Source organism: Lycorma delicatula, chromosome 11 (genome assembly GCF_047948215.1).
Source record: "Lycorma delicatula isolate Av1 chromosome 11, ASM4794821v1, whole genome shotgun sequence".
In the NCBI taxonomy this organism is placed as follows: Eukaryota; Metazoa; Arthropoda; class Insecta; order Hemiptera; family Fulgoridae; genus Lycorma; species Lycorma delicatula.
In genome coordinates, this window is record NC_134465.1 from 19,152,900 (window position 1) to 19,176,983 (window position 24,084).

General features: G+C 29.6%; 1 protein-coding gene across 1 annotated transcript in view; it reads right to left on the reverse strand.

Annotated features, from left to right (window-relative positions):
* LOC142332475 (fat-like cadherin-related tumor suppressor homolog) overlaps positions 1–21,964 on the reverse strand; it is a 240,445-nt gene extending 218,481 nt beyond the window's left edge. Inside the window, exon 1 of the mRNA XM_075378921.1 lies at positions 21,383–21,964. The gene's annotated coding sequence lies outside the window, so the exon portion shown is untranslated. The remainder of the gene's footprint in view (positions 1–21,382) is intronic.
* Positions 21,965–24,084: the final 2,120 nt, after the last annotated feature.

A 24,084-nucleotide genomic window follows, 5' to 3' on the forward strand; every position in this document is an offset into this window, starting at 1 on the left:
CTATTTATAAATTTTACGATATAATTAGTCGAGGAATGTCATTATTGTTTATATAAGTCTTTAAGGGATTATTTTTATGTTTTTAAATTTCCTTAGGTCAGGTGATCATTATTCGGTGGCCGATCAAATCAGTACTGATGTTAATCATAATTTAAAAGCATTCGTTCTCAAAGTGGGCGATAACGCCCCGCTGTGAGCGCTGTAGGCCCTCAGGGGGGCAGTAGAAGGCCGACAGAAAATTGGGGGGGAAAATTGACGAAGGCAACGACCGATTAAAAAATAAGGCAAAAATTAGGCCTTTCTGAAGCCTAAATGGTCATGAACAATGAGACCGATAACAGCTCTTGAAAGATCAGGAAAAAGAATGGCCATGTCGGAAATCGTTGAACGACGATCTTTTCTAATTTCATAATCGACGCGTTCAACAAATCCTTGACGGCCTAGGAACGTTCTTCATCATGCACATTAATTCTGTGTTTTTTATAAACCTTTCACACCATTTTCTGAAGTTTCTTTCGTTCATAACATTATCACCGTACACAGCAACCAACTGCCTACGAATTTCAGCCGATTTAACGTTTTGATGGTTTAAAAGATGTACGATCGATTTTCCTATTCATTTTATAACGTAATAACTGAAGTAATCAAAGATACTACAAAGCGACAACTTACAGAAAACAATACAGCGAGTACATTACTAGAGTGGCCATGAACGACACAGATTCGCCAACATTAAGGAGAGAAATTTCCCAGCGGTCTTTATTTTAGAGATATCCCTCGTATGTTGGATTCAATTACCTACTGTTTGTTCGTCGATAATAAATTTATTATTAGTTAACAATTTATATATATAAAAAAATCAATAACGTCGTTTTCATGAATTAATGATAAATATTGTGATAAAAAGTTGCACGTAAAAAAAGTATGAAGTCTATACAACACCACCCAGTTACTTTGAAATTTAATGAAACAACCACAATCAAAGAAATGTAATACAAATGTAGTACACGGTTCGTCAGTAAATAGAAACATACCGTACTCTTTTATAGTCGCTTCCATAATATTAATCGATTGTTAAATAGAATACTTATTTGAACACAAGAACAATCAGATATCGTTTAAAGAAAGAAAAAAACAAATCTAAAACTAAGTAAGTATTTTAATTTTTAAATAATCATCATCAGTATTTACAGAAAAAGTTACCAAAAAGTAAATATAAATACAAATATCTGTGGTGAAGTGGTAGAGTTTCATTCTTTCATTCGGAGGTTCCAGGTTCGAATCCCGGATCAGGCATGGCATTTTTCATAGCTAAAAATTGCCAATATCATAGTCCCACGCGCAAACTTCGTAAGCTTCTGTGGTGAATTAATCGTCAATTAAAAAAATACAATATAAAACAGTATTTTTATCTAGCTCTCTCGTATGTGTAGAGTGCAACAAAGTACGGCAATCATTAAATATCTTTTCAAAACATAATATAAAAAAACTAAATTTAATGAATCTTCTTAACTTGATCTATTTTTTTGTTTTTTTTTTTTGATTTGACAACCGTACCCATGCCTCCATGACAAAGCCAAAGCCAACTCAAACATTTTAAATGAATTGGTAAGATTTCATAAACCATTTTAAAGGATATTCAAAAACAAAAATTTTGTGTTGTGGATATGAAAACATTAACCAACATTGCGGTGATTTTTAATTTTTCTCAAAATTAGTTTTAAACAATTGTATATCTATCTCTTAACGGCTCAAAAATGTAACACTAATAAAAAAAAATTTAGCAAAATTTTCTCAATGTTATCTGAAAATTATCTATTTTCCGATGCGACTCTCTTTTTCTGTTTAGCCTTCGGAACCATCGTAACGTATTACTTCAGAGGATGATATGTATGAATGTAAATGAAGTGTAGTCTTGTACAGTCTCAGGTCGATCATTCCTGAGATATATATAATTAATTGAAACCCGACCACCACAGAAGTATTGTCGTACTTTGTTAATACCCTATCCATAAATAGGGTGATTCACAAAGAATGTAACAAAGTTTCACGATATGTTATATGAAGAAAATTCATATAAACATATGTTCCGAAACATTTCGTTAATGAGTATCGACTGGCAAAAGTTTCCGCCCTGATTTCTGCGCTTTCGGTAAAATTAAGCCAGACTATAATTCTTGAGAATCGAATACATATTAAATTTTGCTGTTTTATATGGAATTTAACCTGAAAAAATAGATTAAAAATAGATTCCAGAATTATATTTTTAGTAGTTTTCGAAAAATATGTTGTAAAAGACAAACGATCAGAATCGTAAATAAAACACTATTTTATGTTTGGCGTAAAATAAGTTTGTGAAACGGGTTAAAACACGTAAATATTTTAAAACAAAACATGTAGGGAATTTAATTTTAAGTAAAATCGTTTAAATAAATCCCACAGAACCTAAATATATATGTAAGAATTTTAAAGTTTAATAAAAATAAAATATGGCAAATTTATTAAACGAAATAAAATTTTCAATATTACAAAACAGTTTTTTTTTATTAACCGCTAATCTTTATTAACTAAAAAATTTATAAAAATTTGAAATACTATTACTTTAGGGAAAAATTCTGTTTAACCACCTACATGACGATTATCTTTGCTTGAACAACTTACTTTTGAAGTCTTCTTCATATTATAAATCACACACAACTATAATTAACAAAGAATTCTCAATCGTAAACTAATAATTCATTACTCGACAAAAAAAAAATATAAACAATAAAATTCGTTTGATTAATTCTTGAGAACAGATGTAAAGCACCTCCAACTTCCTGTTTTCTTCTCGCTGATTTGTCAACGTCGGTCTGACGCCGCACCCTCCGATTACATCTCTTTAAACACAACCATTCGACTAGAGTGTATTAAAATAATTGATGATTTTAACCAATCTCCATCTTTTTTTTGTGGCTTTATGATATCGACGTATAAGCTTGAAGCTTGAGCGTAGGATATGGAAATGGAATTTTCAGCTTATGAAAAATGCCGTGCCTGACCGGGATTCAAACCCGGGACCTCCGGATAAAAATTAAATTTAATAAAACAATAAGATTATATTTTTCAAACGCATCGTTGTATAAGCTTCATATATATATTTATACTTTATTAGATTTTATTGATAGGTTAAACCTTTATCTCGGCAATGAAATCAAGAATAAAATATATTATGGCGGGAGGAATACCCATTATCGATTCCAGGTCTTGGTTGTAGGGTGACTATATGGTTCTACTCAACCCACCCTACCTTACACTTTTAAAGAGGTTAGGACCCTCCCTGACCTTACATAAAAAACTGGGGCAAGTTACCGAGGAGTTAATATAAAATTAAATCTACGATATATAATTTATTTATTTTAATTTCATTTAATACTGTATACAGTTTCAAAAATATTGCGATGGTTTAAAAATAGTAAAATCCATTTTTTTTGTTTCAATTATTACTTTAAAAAAAATAATTTTTCGTAATGCAAGATTGAATTGGATGAAATGTCCAACTTCTTTAAAGAAATTCGGTTTGACAAAAAAAAACCCAGTTGTTTAATATCAGTATAGAAATCAGACACCTATGACAGAATCTGAGAGAGAAGGCAGTTCCGATACAAGAATTTGAGCGAGACAGGAATGTAGTCTATATGATTTTTTTCAACTTATATATAGAAGAAGCAATAAAAGAATTGAACGAAATTTTTTCGTAGCGGATCGACTATTGGACCGAAGAAAATAAGAATTCAATTCGCTGATGATTTTGTTCTTTCAGTGGAAACTAAAAATGAGTTTTTTAAAACAAACGCTGAACGACAAAGAATCAATTTTACGATAGAAATTTAGTTTAAAAGCAAATAATACTAAAACACAAATAACGAAATGAGATAAAGCAGAGAATAATGATGAGTACGTACTCCTATCACAAAGGCAACATAAAACAATGACATACATTCTTCTCTCTAAACAAATTACAAGTAAACTTTCAGTTCATTGTAGAATAAGAACAAAACAAATTGCTTTCAACCTAGTAAGCCCTCATCATATCTAAAGTAGACAAAACGTGTCTTTTTGTTCAAATAATATAGAAAACTCATTAAAACTAATATATATATATATATATATGGGGGAAAAACTATCTTAACACCTCACACAGCAGTTTTCAACCAATATGAGTCACGAATATGAAATCTATCAAAGTTTAAAATTATCATAAAATAATTCAACGCAAATAAAATTTATTGTCGGTACACAGTTAAAAGTTTTGTACGTAAAAACCCAGTACAAAATAAATAAAAAAAAAAAAAAAAAAATAGAGAATTCATTTTTAAAACAAAATACACAAAATTAAAACATAAAGTGATAAAATATATTGTGAAAAATAACAATACAGAAGAGTACAGGTATATAAATTATGATAAATGCAACCAAAACATTTTTTCCTCCGGCGAGTCGGAGAAACTCTAATTACGGGCGAAGTGTCGGGCTGCCTAACAGGTTACGCAAGTTGATAAAGAGTGCGTATGTATGCCTGCGCCCTGCCGACTTAACCACCTATCTCAACAACTCCCTTCCCGGAGCCGGACCCACAATTAAGCATTATACAGCCCCCGGGAGGAGCCTTTGAGTTCAATGGATCCAGAGTCCCCGTGTTTCATCACCATCGCCCACCCGCGCAAGCGTGGACGAACGATGCCTCCGCATCGTCTGAGGACTGTCCTTCAACATTTCATAATTAAAACTAAATAAAAGGTTCTTTCTTAAAAACGAACATAAGCATTGAAGAGGAGAAAATAAACCGTATTTTAATCCTTCCTCCTTTTTTTTCAAGTATAAAGCAGATTACCTGTTCCCCTGTTCATATAATATCGATACCACCATTTCTTCTTCGGTCTTCCCAAACCTGTCTTCCCACTTGGTGAATATTCCTTATTGAATTTTGTTTCGAATTCGATCTGGATCCATTGTTCCAATCAGATCGAACCACTGCTGTTTGCAATTATTAAATTTAACATTTAACAATGGTTGCATGTGAAAAAAATTTCACATATTTAGGATAAAAGTCCCATCTTCATAGAATTCCAGCAAAAGTTTGGTCATCCCTTACCATAAGAGCTGATCGTATCAAAAATTGTTTCAGAAAAAGGTTTTAGGTAATGTTTAGAGGACTAACGACCACTTTAAACCGATTCTGAGCGTATTAAGGGAGGTATGATTGTTTTTTCACTTCGAAACCCCACATTTTTTCACCCGCTGGACCAATAGTTAGCGATATAAAAAAAAATTTACTTAGATTATTTTTAAGCCCTTATCCAAAAATAGCAGGAACTTGAAACAAATATATATATATAAACTTTTGTACTGACGGTGGTTTTGGGGTCTGGGGTATATGAAACGCGAACAGTCGAAATTATCCGGAAGACGAATCATAGTACACATTACAATAGGCAGCTTTCTTATGAAATCTAGGTAAAAGTCTGTCTTCTCTAACAAAGATAGATAAAATGTTAATACTAACACACATCTATAAACACATAGAAAAGAACCGTCAATATTTGGAAGATTAATGTACTGTTGTCAGAACCACATACAAAATTTCTACAACAATAACAAAGAACACGACGACAAACACAGCAACCTTAAAAGAAATAAGAAATTGAATAATAGTGAATGCATTATATATTATAATTACTACAGCGGTCAAATGAGACATTAAGACAAGGATAAATATACAAGTATCAAACACGACATAATCGGCTTTTATAAATCACCTCTGAAAAAGAAGACAAAATATGAAAATTAGACAAACAATATAAAGCCACTGATCAGGACAAATTTGAAAAACATACGGGTACAAAATTAATTAATGATAAAAAAAAGGAGATTATATTTTTAATGGAAACAGTCGGGCCGGAGAGAATAAATAAATACAAATTTTACAAATTTTTAATAACAGATAAATAATTTTTTTTCTATAAAAGCTAACGTTAATAAATAATAATTCGATGAGACTGAAAGACGGATAGAAATTGAATTTCGAAAATTAGTAAAAGAAATGTACCAAAAGGGAAAAGAAGTTTGGGATGGCCGAAAAAGAAATGAAGGGAACGCTGTTATATTAGAGATCAATGAATAGCCATTGTTTGAAAAAAATAAAAAAGAAGGATTGAAAAAACTTTCGATTATATTTTATGTAATGCTCGAGTTAATTTTTAAGGAATGAACGTTTGCCCTACGTAGTTTTGTTGCGCTAAACCCACGAGTTGGTCTAGCAGTGAACGCGTCTTCGCAAATCAACGAAGTCGAGAGTTCCAACGTTGAAACCCGAGTAAAAGCGGCTACGTTTATACGGATTTGAATACTAGAACGTGAATACCGGTGTTCTTTGGAGGTTGGGTTTCAATTAACCATACATTTCAAGAACGTTCGACCTGAGTCTGTACAAGACTACACTTCATTTACAGTCATACATATATCCTCAATCATCCTCTGAAGTAATAGTGGCGATGATTCCCGAAAAAAAAGTTTTAATGCACTTACAAAAATTTAAACTTGTACTATTCTGGATTTAGCATCTTTAGTAAAACGTAGTTTTTTGGAAGTAAAATTAGAAAAGATAAAAAAGGACATATCAAAAACGTACTAATTCAAATAAGGTAAGCTCCCTGGTTGGGGGGGGGGATAAAATAGAACTATTATTATTAACCGTGAATTTAGATAATGGAATGAAATTATACTATGAAATTTATGAAAGCCAGGGACTAATATGTACACATATAGCACTATATACATATATATATAAAATGTTTTTTTTTTTTAATTTACGAGTGTTCAGGTTAAAATGTTTAAAAATTATATTTTTGGAAAATTAGAAATAAATAAAGTTTTATAGCAATCGCGAAGAAGAGAGAATTTTTGGTAAAATTTTCTTTGAAAAGGAAGGTGGCACAGAGCAATCGTGTAGAGAAAAAAAACAATAAGAAAGAATATAAAGGATTAACGAATAAGAAGTAATAGATGTGAAACGTAAATATTTAAAAATTAAAAAATTAGCGTACAACAGAAAAGGAATTAAGAAATATTTAATTCAAAATGATTGATGACCGGATACAAACATTACCGCTTGTTCTCGCAGTATATATCTGTTTAATCGTACGGAACGCTTAGTGAATTGTTTTAATCGTGACAATTCTGAGATTATGGAAATCCACTTTAGGAAACTAAATGGAAATAATAGTCCACAAATCGTTATCTCGATTAACCGAATGATAATTTGATTCTTATAAATTGATTAACAGACAAATCAGAATTTAAATGATTTGAAATTGGGAATGCAAACCATTACACTTCAATTTCATTTTCACAACCACTTCACATCATTAATAATTCGTAAATAAATATACAAATTTTAAATTAATCTTCCATAGACGAAAAGGTATATAATTTTTGGAATGTGTATATATATACACATATATATATAATAATAAAATAATAACTAAACTATATTTCTTTGGTTAGACAAATACAAAAAAAAAGTTAGAAAATTATCAAAAATAATAGAAAAGTTTTTAGAGGGTGTTGTCATTTGCGGTTTGTCTTTCTTTATAAGTCCTACATTTTAGACGAAACGTCGAGGTTTTCTGCTTTTGTTTTATATATAAGTCTATTATACATCGGTGTAAAAAACTTCCAGGACATGTTCTTCTGGTGAAAATAAAGAAAAAAGTATATAGGGTCGGAAACGCTTCGTTAGCGAAAACTTTCGTCCTGATTTCTGCGCCTTCGCTAGCCAAAATAACTGTAATTCTTGAGACCCAAACTAAGGTTAGGTTTAATGAATTTATATCAAATCTGACCTGAAAATTAAAAAAAAAATGTATCCTAAGAACTATATTTTTTGTAGTTTTCAAGAAACCTGCCGGTCACCGTAGTGCGAGTAGTAACGTCTCGGCCTTTGATCCGGAGGTCCCGGGTTCAAATCCCTGTCAGGCACGGCATTTTCACTCGCTACAAAAATTGTCATTCACCTCATCCTCTTAAGCAATATCTCTGACGGTGGTCCCGGAGGTTAAAAAAAAAGAAATGTTTTCAAGAAACCTGGAATAAAAGATCGGGATCGACAGACCGCTTCACGTTTGGCGTAAAATAACATTGTTAAATGGCTCTGAAGTTTTAAACAAAGCTTGTAAAGTATTTGATTCTAAGTAAAATGGTATAAATAAAGTCCACAGAAACTAAATACAAACGTACGAATATCGAAGTTTGTTAAAAACAAAACTTATCAAAATATGGCAGATTTTAACTACGTATGTATTACTCATTTAATAAAGTTTTTTACATCTAACACACAATAGTGTTTTTCGAACCCAATCTTTTGTCTTTTACCCCAGATTTCTCGAAAATTAAGAAAAAATACACATCTGGGACCAATTTTTTTCAGTTTGTCGGGTCACATTTTATATAAAATCAATGAATTTACCGCTTACTTTGGATCACAATAATTATAATTCAGAAACCAAGGCGAAATCTTTCGCCGCCGACACTCGCTAACATAGCGTTTCCGAATCAATGTTTATATGAAATTTCTTACTTATTTTCACCAGCAAATGATGTCCTGAAAGATTCTACTTTCTTTATTAATAACCCTTCGTGAATAATATATATATAAAACTAGCAGGCCCGTCGCGACTTCGAACGCGCTAAACGTTTACTTGCGTTTCCCGTCGCGGTCAGGGGACGTTTAGCCGGTCAGGGGTTCTTCAATCGCCCTTCCCGTCTAGCCAGAGTGCTCTGCTCCTTGTACCCCGCTGTGTTCATTAAAGTCTTGCGAGTGAGAATAATAATAATAAAGACTATTCCATTTATAAAAAAATATGGAGGTGGGTAACCATCCGCATAAATTACGGATAAAAATATATATATTTGCCGGTTCTTATCGACCAGAATAACACCACTAGGATGTGACCGTACACAGTTTCTCATTTTTTACTTCCTTGTACGAAGTAAAGGAACTATTCTGATCGTGAAAAATTTCGGTTTTCAGATTTCAATGGAAATATCCATTTGACTAGATTCGGCGTGACGTCTGTACGTACGTCGCATAACTCAAAAACGATTAGCCGTAAGATGTTGAAATTTTGGATTTAGGACTGTTGTATCATCTAGTTGTGCACCTCCCCTTTTGACAGCAATAGACTGGACCAAAAGTGTCCCAAAAAGTCCTAAATTCAAAACAATTGGATTTTGGACTTTTTCTTAACTGTAGTAATAAGTCCTCATTGAGAGCTTCTCAACAATATATCATAAGTTGTACTTATTTTCATTGGTTCCAGAGTTATAGCCCAATAAAAATTTAATTAATTAAATATTTGGAGATTACAAGGCACATCGGTTCAAATCAGACTTCATCTCGTTTTTTTAACTTTTTTTTTATTTAAATACATTGAATTAATAATAATTAATTATTAACCTCTGATTGTAAATTTTTTTTCAAATTACTTATATGTTTTTTAGTCAAGTAACCGGAGGCAGATGCAGCAAGTCGCGCCGTACATACAATAACAGTGGCTGTGTATGTTGAACCGCCGCGCCGTTCAATGTCACATCCCCTTAAAAAATCGAAATTCAAAAAACCCGAAAATTTTTTTTAGATATTTATCTGAAGGGTATTTGCAAGGATCGATATAGTGAATATCTCGTTCTGTATAGTCGGAAATGGGAAAAATTTACTAACATTTTTCAAATTATTTTACCTTTCTTCACACCCGTTCAAGGTTGAATTTCATAAAATCAAGAAATATATAATTTTTTATATTCTTCACATGAAGTTTACACACACCAAAAATCAAGTTGATATTTATTTTGTTACCAAGAAATTAAAAAAAAAAAAAAATAGCCGGGTTTCAAAAAAAAAGTCAAAACCATTTTACCCGCTTTAAACTCGGAATTTCCAAAAATTTACGAACAAGTTTTTAGATATTCACATGAAGATTAGACACACAAAAAATCAAGATGATATCTTCATTTGTTACCGAGAAATTAAAAAATATTTAATTTCATTTTTACTCCATTTTACACCTTTAAACTCGGAATTTCAAAAAATCATTTATTAATGGACATTACACGGAAGAAAGAATGTGTATATAAATTTTTATCAGTTTATCTGCACTAATTTTTGCCGGGCGTTGATGAATCACTACATGTTTATATATATATATATATATATATATATATATATATCAACCTAAGTACGGAATTAATAAATAAACTAAAGTAGAATGACGCCTACCTTATTCCACACTTCATGTAGGAGCACTTTCGCGAGTCACGCGCATCATCAGTTACACCGTAAATTTTTTTTTTCAAATCATTCGTATCATATTAAATATTAAAAATTGAAATTAAAATTCATTCTATACTACACTTAATATTTAAAATTGTTAAAAGATCCTTTTCCAAATTAAAATCAAAACAGAAATAAAGCAAAAATGTTTAAATTCAATTTTTTTTTAATTTAAAATTTTAATCAAAATTAATAATTGCATATATAAAAATATGAAGTCATTTACTAAAATTAAATTCAAAGTAAAAACTAAAATCAATAATAAATATAATTTAAATAGCATGTTATTGAATTTTCTTGCCTTTCAGTAGAATTACACGCAAAACACCAGGAAGAGATGGAATCTATCAAAATTCTTCATTAATATTTGCATTCTTTCATTAATATTGTCGGTACATTTAAATATTTTTGAGAACGACTCAGATATTTAAAAGTGCAGTTGCCAGTTCGCATACCTCAGGATAGACGTAACGCTCCTAGACTAACTGTCAAACAGATGTTATATTTTTAACACGTTTTGAAAAATTGAAATATATATCCTTTCAATTTCATAACGTAACTACGTACATAAAAACATTAAAAATTATCAACATAGCCAAATTTAGTGAAACATTAGAAACTACACATTATTTATTGGATTCTTAATCAATAATAATAATTAATAAATCACGTTAAACATTCGATAACATTTCGACTTTTAATGTTAACTATTATCGAATGTCATGAAATTAAGGCTGATGATTTACTAAAGAGATCAGATAGATACTCGAATAATAATCAACGATGCCGTGTTACAAATATAATGATTTACAAAACAACCAGCGCTTAATTATACGGGAATCAATTTTTACACATTACTATACATCCTCGTAAAACCACCTGTTCAAGTTTTAAAAGTTTCAAGTATGAAAAAACAAAAATTATTAACCATCATTTTATAAAATTTATTTTAAGCCGATTTTTTCTCACCGTTGGGTTGGATTTTGACTAGAAAAATCTTTACCGCGTGATATATAGTATGAAAAATTGTAGTATATGAAAAATACGATGAACGAGTGGGATTCAAACCTAGAATCTTGTATTTAAGTTCTTTTTTTTCCTATACACCCCTCCTGGTTGTATTTAACATTAAATGGCATTACAAACAAAAATAAATTTACCGATCCTAACACTTTTACATATATATTTTAATTAAAATATATATTTTAATACCAAATTGAAATACAATAATAATCCACACTAATAATAAATTTAACATATTTTTAATAATTAATAGTATACAGAAAAATAAATTAATAAACTACTTTACATTAAAAAATCTACATATATAAAACTGTAAATGTTTAAGCGAATGCTAAGGCAGTATAAATTCATAATAGTATTCAGTTGTCTTATGTTATGAATATTTCTCGTTGCATTATCTTAAGTTACCTTATAATGTATTTTTTTTATTTCTCTATAATGAAATTATTTTTTTCTCAATTTTTTTTGTAGATTATGATTATATTGTATTTTATTTGATTTCAATGTAAACTTAAATAATTTTACATTCTGATTCTATGTATTTTTTTTAACTTAATTTTTCAATTTAAATTTTTATTTTTTTTTATGTATCGCGCGACGAAAATCATGTATTTTTATTTAGTTCATGAATCATCCTATTATAATGATTGAACTCCCGGGTAACGCTCAAGGTTTCTTTTGCTACCTGCCTCAAGGATAAATAAGTTGAATAAAATTGTATATGTAATTTTCAACTGACAATAAATAAAAATGTTATATATATACCTATTCATATTCACTGAAGAATGACTACATTATTACCTTCAAATATAGCACGATAAACATCTTATTTATAGCGTACATTTAAGTCCATTTTTAAATAATTTGATGAAGTGTAGAAGTAATAGTATATACTACAAAAACGACCATGTGAAAAAAAATCTGATTTGGACATCGCATGACTTCCTTGCACGCCTATTAAATTACATATACACATTTTTTTGCTGCACTTCATTTAAATTTATTTTATTTGAAAGTGAGGTACGATCTTCCAATTCTTTAATAAATCGGACGGTCACAGAATTGCTGAAACATTAATTTTTATTAACATCAAAATTTTATACAATTATTCATTCATGAAATATTAGGATAGAGAAATAGTCCACTTATTACTCGTATTACTAGATCAGTATTATTCATATCTTCGTGAGTCGCTGATTAACAAAAGTTTCAGATTTCTGGTCTGGCGTATAAATAAATGTTAATTATAATTAAACTATTCCGTTTAGTGAACAACTGTATACCGGTTACAAATGTTAATTTCGACCTTACGGTCTAAAATATTCAGTTTTTATTATCGTATTACTCGGTGAATAATCAAAAATGAAAAAGAAATAATAATACAGAAAAAAGAAAGAAATATATCTCTAAAAATACGACAAGAAGATGAATATGAAGAGGAAGAAATGTTAAAACCGAAGAATGAATAAAAATAAAATGATAAATACAAAGAGGAAGGAAATGTTAATGCCAAGGAAAGAATAAAAAGATCAAGAGAGGATGATGAATATATAAAGAGAAAATGTGAAAACTAGAGAACGTGTACGCAAATTAAGATTAGAAGAATTTTATCAAATCAAAGAGCGATAAAATGATCGGCAACAAAAAGTAAATTATGATCAACTCCGACCTAGGGAGAATATGAGAAGTAATGAATTGTAAGATAAGAATTTTTTTAATTTATTAAAGATCGGGCATGTATTGCCCGATCTTTATTTCAGTCACTGTGTAGTTAACTTTAATCAAATTAAACAGAAATTCCAGAATAATTAAATACAATCAAACAGTAATAAAACTAGAAAATCCAAAAATATTACAATTCTAAAATATAATTTTCAACTATTATTAAATAATCAGATGTTTCACCAAATCTATTACATATAATCGTATGCAATAACGAATTAAATTACAAAAACACATTTTTAAAAGTACATAAAATTTTATTTCACTAATAACTTCTTTTTTCATATTTTGTTTTTACTGGTATTATTGAATTTTTATTTATTGTAAAAATGTTTTACAAACACGGGTTAATAATTTTATTAATAAATCAACATATTTAAATTAAAAAAAGAAAAAAAATATATATAAAAAAGTTAAAAAAAACAAAAGGAGATAAAGTCTGATTCGAACCGATGTGCCTTCCCCTTGTAAGATCCAAATATTTGATTAATTAAAATTTGATTTGGCTATAACTCTGGAACCAGTGAAAATAAGTATCACTTATGATGTGTCGTTGAAAAGCTCTCGATGACGGCTTGTTACAGCAGTTAAGAAAAAGTTGAATTTTTTTTGGATTTTGGCTTTTTTGAACACTATTGATTCAGTCAATTGCAATCAAAAAGGGAAGTGCACAACTAGATGTTACAACAGTCCTAAATGCAAAATTTCAACATCCTACGGCTAATCGTTTTTGAGTTATGCGAGTTACATAAAACATAGGCAGCCGTCACGCCAAAACTAATCAAAATAGATTAAGGGATGTTCAAAATGGATATTTCCAATTTTTCGCGATCACAACACTTTCTTTACTTCGCACAAGGAAGTAAAAAAAGTTCATGCCGAGCTTCGTGGTGGAGGGGTAGCGTCTCGGCCTTAAACTCGAGGATACCGGGTTCGAATCTCGGTCAAGATTTTTCATACGCTACAATAAAATTCCATTTTTATATTATCAAGTCCAAGATTCATAACCTTCTGTAACGAATTAATTCATCGAGCAATATAAGCGAAATAGAAGTATAAAATTTATTCCATACGTAAAATGTATTTTAATAAAATATTTATAAAATTCTTTGTAAAAATAATAATCATAATTAACCATTATTCATAATGAAGTCTTTATCTAAATATGTACAGCATGAAATGAAGGTCAATAAATAAACATCTGACCTCAGCATTATTAAACAATAACATTACGTTACAAAGCTATATATAACACATCATTCTTTACAATAAAATATTAATTAATAATTTTTTTTGTTTTAATATGTTGGGACTACATACAGAAAACTTTTAAAATGCGAAAGAAAAACATAACTTTCTACATATTCATAGAAATGTAATGTAAAAGATATGATATATTAACCGATATTAAGGGCATGTACAAATAATAACAAAAACGTCCGATTTTTCGTTAATTGAAAATATGTAACATGAAGATACATATTTTTTAACTTGCCCGGTTCAAATTTTTTCGACCTTATATTGGGCCTAACTCAAAAAAGACTTAATCAATCTTCATCAAATTTTCACACGCACAACTTCAGATATACCACTACAATATACCTAAACTTTAATGAAATTTATCAAATAATGTTGGAGATTTTCGAGTAACAAAATTTAATTGTTAAATTTAGCATAACAGTAGAAAGACTAAACCAATCTGCATTAAATTTTCTCACATACACAACTTCAGTTATACTATTACAGTATATCTTAATTTCATTGAAATTGATTAAGTAATTTTGGAGATTTTCGAGCCACAAAATTTTATACATAATCCTATAAGTAAATATTTAAGGAATCCACAATTTAAGTGACTGGTATTTTCGTACTCCTCATACCTCAAAAAGGCAATGAAAACTCATTTTCACATCCCCAATCCCGCCATATTACCGAAAGTAATGCTGTACTTTTGTTCGAAAACTCGGTAAATAAATAAAAAGGAAGATTAGATTATAGTATTCATTATATATCGTAATTTTTTAACACTTCATTTAAGTGTTTTTTTTTAACCTAACAGTTTTTTAAAAATCGCTACGATAAAATTTTTTATGAAATGAAATTAATACAAAAAAAATGTGAGCAAGCCATCAATCAAAATGAAACATCCACAGACTGCCGATAGGAGCGCTTATCGCTGACTGAAGTTTGAATTAATTTTTGAAACATTTATGGTGATACATTACAAAAGAAGTATCAATTTAAACTGTGTTCATTCATTTAAACTTTTTTTTTCAAATTCTTCAAAAAATCAATAATTTTTAACAATTATTATTTATATCTAATATTGCAGTATCGCTACTATTATTATGGATGTAAAACTAGTTACTATGTAATGATTTGCAGAAATAGATTAATGGAGAAATCAAAGATCTTATGTCTTAATTCTAATAAGGTACGTCCTGTCTGTCCAATGTAAAACTTATTAAAGTTATAACGGTGTTCTTTAATTAAGTAATTTTCTATATATGGAATATAGGTAAAGAAAACATTACATATTGTAACTATCATTTTAAGATACTTGGATCGAGGGGCTTCAATATATTATTTCTAGAAACATAGATTTATATCGTAGCAATTGCGATAAGAAATCACCGATGAAACAAAAACAAAATTTGAATTTGTGAATGCGGCAAAGCCTTTTAAATGTCTCTTAAAAAAAAGGGGGGGAAAAGATAGAGACCCGGTTGTGGAGCGGGGTCCGGGAACGGCATAGCCAGTTCCGGCTCTCCTGTAACACGGCTTGAGGGAGGCAAACAAATTATTTAAGACCAAGTCCCGGCTGCTTGGGCAGTTCATTTTACTAACGGAAGATTCAACGCACAATTGAGTATTTTAATCGCCAACAATCGCATTCAACAATATTTTTTTATAATTAAATAGATATGCAAACGCATATCCAAGGTTTTCAATAAAAAATAAATAAATATTAAATAAAAATTATACATATATCGTTTAATAATAAATTAAATAAATATTTATTATCAATTTCCTTAAGCTAACAAAATTATAATGTATAAATTCTAAGAATAATTGTGTTTATCGATAATAAAATAAAAAAATAATATATCGCATTACGTATAACTTGAAATAAAAATTATTTATGCAACATATATTATACGGTTTTCATAATATAGTTTCTAATCAGCAAACTGAATAAATCGCGCACACTAATAAATAAATTACAAGTAAAAATAAAAGAAAATGAAAACAAAGACATATATTTATATGAATGTTTGTCCCGTATGCGTTCCTAAAACATTCATCTGATTGCGATGAAATTTTGTTGAGTTTTCGGCACGCCGGCGAAGGATTTGAATTAGTTTGGACCCTCTAGGTGACACCTGGGTCGAGATATTTCGAAAAATTGTATTTATGGTCCGATTTGGCTCATATTCAGAATATATATTAGTAAAGTGAAAGAACATTTTTTTTGTAAAAACTATACCTTCTACATGGCGCCAGTGTCGAGATATTTACGAAACAAACAAATATACCAACAGATTTTCTTCTTCTCTCTCTCTCTCTATATATATATATATAAATATAGGACAATGTTCGTATGTGTGTCCGCTAAAGACTAAAAATCTATTTACGCGCGGGTTTTTGCAAAATGGTCCACGTTGTTCGGAGGTTTAATGCTATTGAAGTCTTTGATCTGACCAGTAGAAAGAAAGTTAGGGGTATTTTGAACCGACTACTGTGTTTAGAGAGTAGTTTGAATTAAATCCGATAGGTAGTGGCTGTTAAATTTCAGGTTTCACTGAAATTTAACAGGTTTCACTGTTCAAGTGTCAGGTTAAATTTTGTGAAGTTTCGTAATGTTCAGATTTTTACTGTTTTATTAAACTTTCAATTGTGTTTATTTAATCTATATACTCAAATCTAGCAATAGCGACGCATTGCCGGGTCTGCTAGTAGTATGTAATCTGTAAAACAATCATTTATCAGTAAAAGGTTATGAAAGGTAAACTCTGATTCAGAAAGAATGAATCAAAGGATGTAAAAGAATTTTTAACTTTTAAATGAACAATAAAAAAGATTTTTTGGGTGAAAGAACTCGGCTATCTAAAGAGACAAAAAATAAATAATTTCCCATGTTGCAAATAAAATCTAAACGTCAGGAATTTTTTCCTTAAAGAGAAATTTAATTAAAAAAATAAAGAATAAAGCAAAGGTAATAAAAATTTTTAGAGAAGGGGAACACCGAAGAATTATTAATATAACAATTTTTTTTTTAATTTATTATTTTTACTTCCTTGTAGAAGTACAGGAAGTATTGTGATCGCGAAAAATTTCGGTTTTCAGATTTCAACGGAAAAATCCATTTTGATTAGTTCCGGCGTGACATCTGTATGTACGTATATTATGTATCTCGCATAATTGAAATTTTGATTTTAAGACTGTTCTAGCATCTAGTTGTTTACCTCCCTTCCCTTTTGATTGCAATTAACAGAATCAAGTGTCCAAAAAAAAAAATTGATTTTGGACTTTTTCTTAACTGCAGTAATAAGCCCTCATTGAGAGCTTTTCAACTATATATCATATGCGGTATTATTTTCATCGGTTCCAGAGTTACAGCTAAATAAAATTTTAAATAATGTAATATATGGATCTTACAAGGGGAAAGCACATCGATTCGAATCGTACTTCATCTCCTTTTGTTCAACTTTTTTTTAATTTAAATAAATTGATTTATTAATAATTATTAACCGCTGATTGTAAAAAAATTAAGATAAATAATAATTCAAAAAAAAAAATAAATAAATAAAATAAAAAATATCAGAAGTATTAGTGAAATAAAATTTTATGTACTTTTAAAAATACGTATATGTAATTTAATAATCGTACAAGTCATGTGCTGTCCACATCAAATTTCTATTATTAAGATAATCAAATTACTAAGGATGAACGAAACAAGGAAGAAGAAACAGTTAAAACAAAAAACAAGATCTCCCATGTACAAAAAATATGAAATATCAATTAGAGCGGGTAGCTATTCCTTAAAGTAAATCATGAAATTTAGACCAGAAAAAAATTGAGATGTTTGACATGCGGTTGTACATGATAATCTCAAAAATTAAGCGGTGTAGATACAATTCAAAACAAAAATTTCTTACGATATATAATACAACAAAGAAATTTACGGCAGAATCTTGTTTTAAGAACGGTTACTTTGGTCGTCCATAATATTAAAACAGCTAGGTTTAGTTTTTAATTATGTAACAACAAATCGAATAGTAGAAGATAAAAACTGTCAAAAACAACGATTGTAAAAATAATGAACAGATAAGCGATGTAATAATGAGGTTAAAAGATCAACGCAAGACATAAAGTAATGAAGAATAGCATCATAAACCGATCAAATTATCGGATTCCAAAAAAAAACCCGGCTTGATTTCATTCCTTTATATATTTTGTCGATCAACTCGTCAAATGAAACAAACTTTTCTTAAATTTTAATTTCATTGATAAATAGATATTTCTCAAAAAAATGGCCGATAATTTAAAAATCGTCGGATGGAAAATTAGAGTAAAAAGATGACAAAAGAAAACAAAATAATAAACTTCAAACGGCGTAAAGTCGAATAATGATGAAAAAACTGACAACATAGTTGTAATACTTTCTTGGCATCGATTATTTATTCTTATATAGTGGAAAAATAATGATACACGAAAATAAATCAAGAAGTTTAAAAATTTCCAAAAATCAATATTTGAAACTCTGATCGGCAATATTACCCCCAAAATATTTTTTTTGGGTCACTTACACCCTTTATATGCTTAGGAAGACAAAAAAATTCGATGAAAAAATAAATAAGAGGATAGCTTTTTTTATAGTTTTGTGGAAGGGGAATTGAAATAATTTTTTTTTTTTAAATGATAAAAGAAGCATGCACTGAGCTTAATGTACTGGAGTTATGCCTGTAAAATATTGATAATATTGACCCAACAAAACTATTTACCTCGCTTCCTGGAGATATTGACCCCAAACGTTTACCAACAAATTGCCCTATATGCACGAGTCTCTATACAAAATTTCATAAAAATCGATTTATCCAGTCAAAAGTTACTAAGCTTCAAACAGGACAACTCAAGTACGTACGAACATTACCACCCCACTTTTTTGTTTTTTGGGGGGAGACCCTAGGTAATTAAACGTCGAAAAATTAAACCAAATTCAATTTTTTCATCGATTACCATATTTTCCTTCCTGCAGCATAGCTGTAGAGCTATGACACTATTTAACTAAAATTGTACTTTATAAATGAAATGTTACATTACTAATAACAATTTGGTATTGAATTGTTACGTAGAAAGGAGTTTACAGAAAGACAAATTTTGGGGGTAAAAAATGAAAAAAACGGATGTAGTTATTTATTACACTGAAGTTAAAAGAATAGCGCAGAACAGAAAAAATGCGAGAGGAATACCAAACCGGTCAAATAGGTGATGAAAAAAATCATTAACGGAAAAAAAGTAATAAAAAATATATATAAATCAAAATGATCTAATTTTAAATCCCGGTTATATTTATTTTTATTAATCAGTGCAATTGTATTACATTATATTAATTTTCCTTATAACAAAAAAAAACAACTTTTGCTTTCTTTTTAACCTAACCATTCTGTATTTAAAGAAAAATATTATCGGTAATGGGCAAGCCTTAAATTAATTTTTATTTATTGGATTTTATAAATATAATACCGGAAATTGAGATAAGCTCAGCAAGTTGTTAAAATTACTAGAAAGTAAAGATTACGTAACGATATAAAAGTCTTAAGATAACGTTATTTTATCAATAAATATAAAAAATTCATAAGCTATTAAAAAAAACTATGACTAATTGAATGATTTATGTTTTATCGAATCCTGAATCGATTTCAACCAACGTCGATATATATAAAAATTTATGAGTGAGCGAGTGACTGTGTAGGCTTAAACATGTATAGGCTTAGAAAGCATAAGGCTTACAAATGAAAAATATTCCCAGCCAAATAAAACTAAAATTTCACTACTTAAAAAATAACCAATTTCTTAACAAAATTACTAATAATTATTTTAACTTAAATCTGTATAATTATAGTAAGTCACTATTTAACGATAAAAAAAAATAATTAGATTAAACTGGTGAGAATAATATCTAATCGATATAAGATTTATTTTTTAAGTAAATGTTACCTATATAAACCACGAGATTATATGAAATACACAAATAAATATTCCAGTAATACTTTGAAAAACCTTTTCATGTACGTTTCAAAACGATGTATTATTTTAAAAGAAATTTGTCTGTGGATGAAAAAAAGTCTCAAGATTTTGTTTTTAATACAGATTTATAAGATCCTTTTTAATTTTAAGTTAAAACAATAAAATACTTGTTCAGTAAATAAAAAATAATGTTTAAGAGAAGAGGAATAAGTACAGAAATGTATATTTAATTAAAAATTTACTACAAAAGTAGATCGTTATTCAAATCAATTTAAGACGTTATGTGAAAACGAATTTTATTTTATATATTTACTGTAAACAAGAATCAAACATTTTTAAATTGAAAAACAAGGTAAAAATCTCTTCAATAATGTAAACGTAAAAGTAAAATCGGCTCAGTGGTTTAACAGCCGCATCTTGAATAAAGCAAAATATACCTAACGATTGTTTACACCATTAGATATTACTTTTAATAAACGTATTCTTAGATTTTAAGTTCATAAAAAACTAAAATTATTAATATTTTTTACATTATAAATAAAATTAAATTATAAATATTTTTCTTCAAAACAAATCTTATGTATTACAGGTTAACCGTCCTTTGTTTTAATAAAATGGAGCACGGTTGACAAATCAGAAAACTTCTACTTATTAAAATAAATTCTCATACTAATTTTTAACCGTTTTCCTTTTATTTCAAAATATTCCATTTACAATAATTTTTGTGAATTACTAAGATTAATGATGACGTACACCAAGTTGTGTTCTCTAACTTTACGCAGAATATATTTCATTAAATTAAATATAAATATATCTTAATGTTAAATTCATGTTTTACCGCAACAAAAACATATAAATATATATATTTTTAAATTACCTACATAATAAAATTATTTAGAGCGAGATTAAAATAAAATAAAAAGAAACTAGAATTGCAAGAAATTGTTTACAGGAGTGCAGCAGCAGGTAAGACGGAACAAGAGTACAAACGATGAAGACCAAAGCTTGTTTTCATACCTGATTTTATCCGGAGTTATACAGTAATCCACTAGCCGTTGCTGAATTTAAAAAAAATTATAAGTTAAAAACACTAATATTTACTTATTATTTTTTAAAAATAAAACACAACACAGAAAACATACACAAACACACTATAGTATTACTTTATTTAAAACTAATTTTCAAAACACGACACAGAAAATAGTATAGACACAGAGTTATTCAATGGCCGATAATAGTCATCGAACACAACAGAACAGCCGCCTACAACGCAACGGTACGATCAGACCGACGCCGCCGGCAAAACTGAACTGCCAGTTTATACAACTCGCCGAGTGAAACAACACAATACGCATGCGCAATATAAAGATACCATAGACTAAAACCAGTGTTGCCAGCTTTCACAATGCACTCGCATCAACTCAACCTCGTACCGCCGGTCGCTGACGCTTAACTCTACTACTGCAGCAAGCACCACCAACAGTTCAAACCGACGTTCGTTCAATTTCAACCGACGTAACATACATACAGTCAGGCTATCCATTGTAGGCATTCCACCCAAACGTTTAATATCCTAACCTCTCTTCTAGCGAACTAGCCAGCCAGACTGACTGGTTCTGTTCTGTAAAATAAAAATAAAACAAATAAAATTATTAAAAAGAAAAAGACTAAACGTGTGCGCACACCTGTACGTTATAAAAGACTACAGGCGTTTTAACATAACTTTTTTTAAGTCTTTAAAATATAATTTGTTAAATAAAAATTGTATTACTTTTATAAATATTTTAAAATGAAATATAAATTAATATTTCTTTACTTTGAAGGCCAAGTTAATTTTTGAGGAAACCTTCTGCACAAACGGAATAATCTTTAAATAATATTAGAAAACACACAACCGCATCATTTATGGCCCATAAATTTTGGATTAAGTATCAATAAAAAGGATGACAATTTTGATCGGTCCTCATTAACTACAGAACCGATTTTTAAAGAGAAGGAAAAAATCGGAACGTAATAAAATAATAAGATCGAAAATATCTCGGGTCACAAGGCCTTTGCTTTAACGTGAAACCTTACAGACCTTGAATGAAATTTCTCCAAGATACAGATCGACAACTTATCTGTAGATGGGAGAGCCACCATCGTATATTTCGAACAAAACTGAAAGATAGACCAGACGGATTGTTATCAAATACCGTTTTGAGGCGTTTGTCCGCTGCACGCCAATAGTTTTTTTTTTAATTTTTTTTTAACGTGTTTAGCCTTCGGGAATCACCGTCAGTTATTACTTCAGAGGATTAATAAGGATGATATGTATAAGTATAAGCGAAGTGTAGTTTTGTACGGTTTCAGATCGACCATTTCTGAGATGTGTGGTTAATTGAAACCCAACCGCCAAAAAACACCGGTACTCACGATATAGTATTCAAATCCATATAAATATAACTGCCTTTTCTGGGATTTGAACGTTGGATCTCTCGACTTTGAAATCAGCTGATTTGCGAAGACGCATTCACCAGTAGATCACCGGGGTCCTGCATCGCATCAGTTGGAATGATGTTGATATCCATCGCCCGGGAACGTCTTCGACAGATGTACGGGTGTTATCTTCACTCGTTATGTCCATTAGTTCGGGTAAAGCAGCGGTAGAGGTGCTTCCCGAAAGGTACCTTCCCTTTCCAACGATATGCATAATTTATATTTTCGGCTGGCTTATACGCGGGCAAAAAAAAAAAAACAAAAAAAAAGATATGTTGAATTTCTACACTTTTTTACATGCGTAGTTTAATTTTTTACATAAATATTGTCTAAAATACACTTATTATTACTTAAATCGATCTATATCGGCAAACTGTAAATACAAACACACGATTCACCGCGCTATCACGTCTAAGTCGTGAGTTACGCTGAATGGAAATGAGCGAGAGCGCCAGTTTTGGCCGATCTGCGCTGTGCCCCCTCTCCGCGAACCCGCTCAACAGTGACGCAAACTCAAAGTCGTATAGGCGAGTCGACCATGTAAGTTATAAAATGACACTGTATTTACGTCTCTGATACTAATAATTTGGAAGTTAAAGCAGGACTATATAGACCTTTTCGTAACGCTACAAATTTCTGTTCTGGATGTTTATGTGATTTTAAATTTTGTCAAACACAGAACAATAGCTTACCTCTGATTAATTGTAATTCAGCTCTTTTTAATTTATAAGAAATAAATAAATGGTGCAGTTATATTATCTGTTGAAGATTGAAAGATACAATCTTGTAGACCAGTTTTCATAATATTTCTGCTAATATTTAAAATTTAAATTTTTTTGTGTTCACGTTTAAGTTAGTAACGGAATTATAAATAAAAATTAACCTTACCGGCAAAATTGTATTTTTAAAAATATCTGAATGGGATTTTTGTTGTTTTAACTGAAATTGTTATCCAGAGAGAATCGAGTTTTATTTCATTTGATTGTACCCGATTATATAGGGTTACGTATTTCATTTCTATACAATTTTTTAAAATAGATGAACTAATTTTAACGGAACAAACATTAAATAATTTATTTTAATGTTGTACAACCGTTTACCGTTGTTTAATGCAAATAAGTCTGACTATTTACTTCTACCAGATGTCATGTTATTTTTATTTATTTTTTAAAACTTAGTCGAGTTTCTTATTGTTAATTTTTAGCACTCTTTGACAACATTGCAGGGTTCGTGGCAAGGGT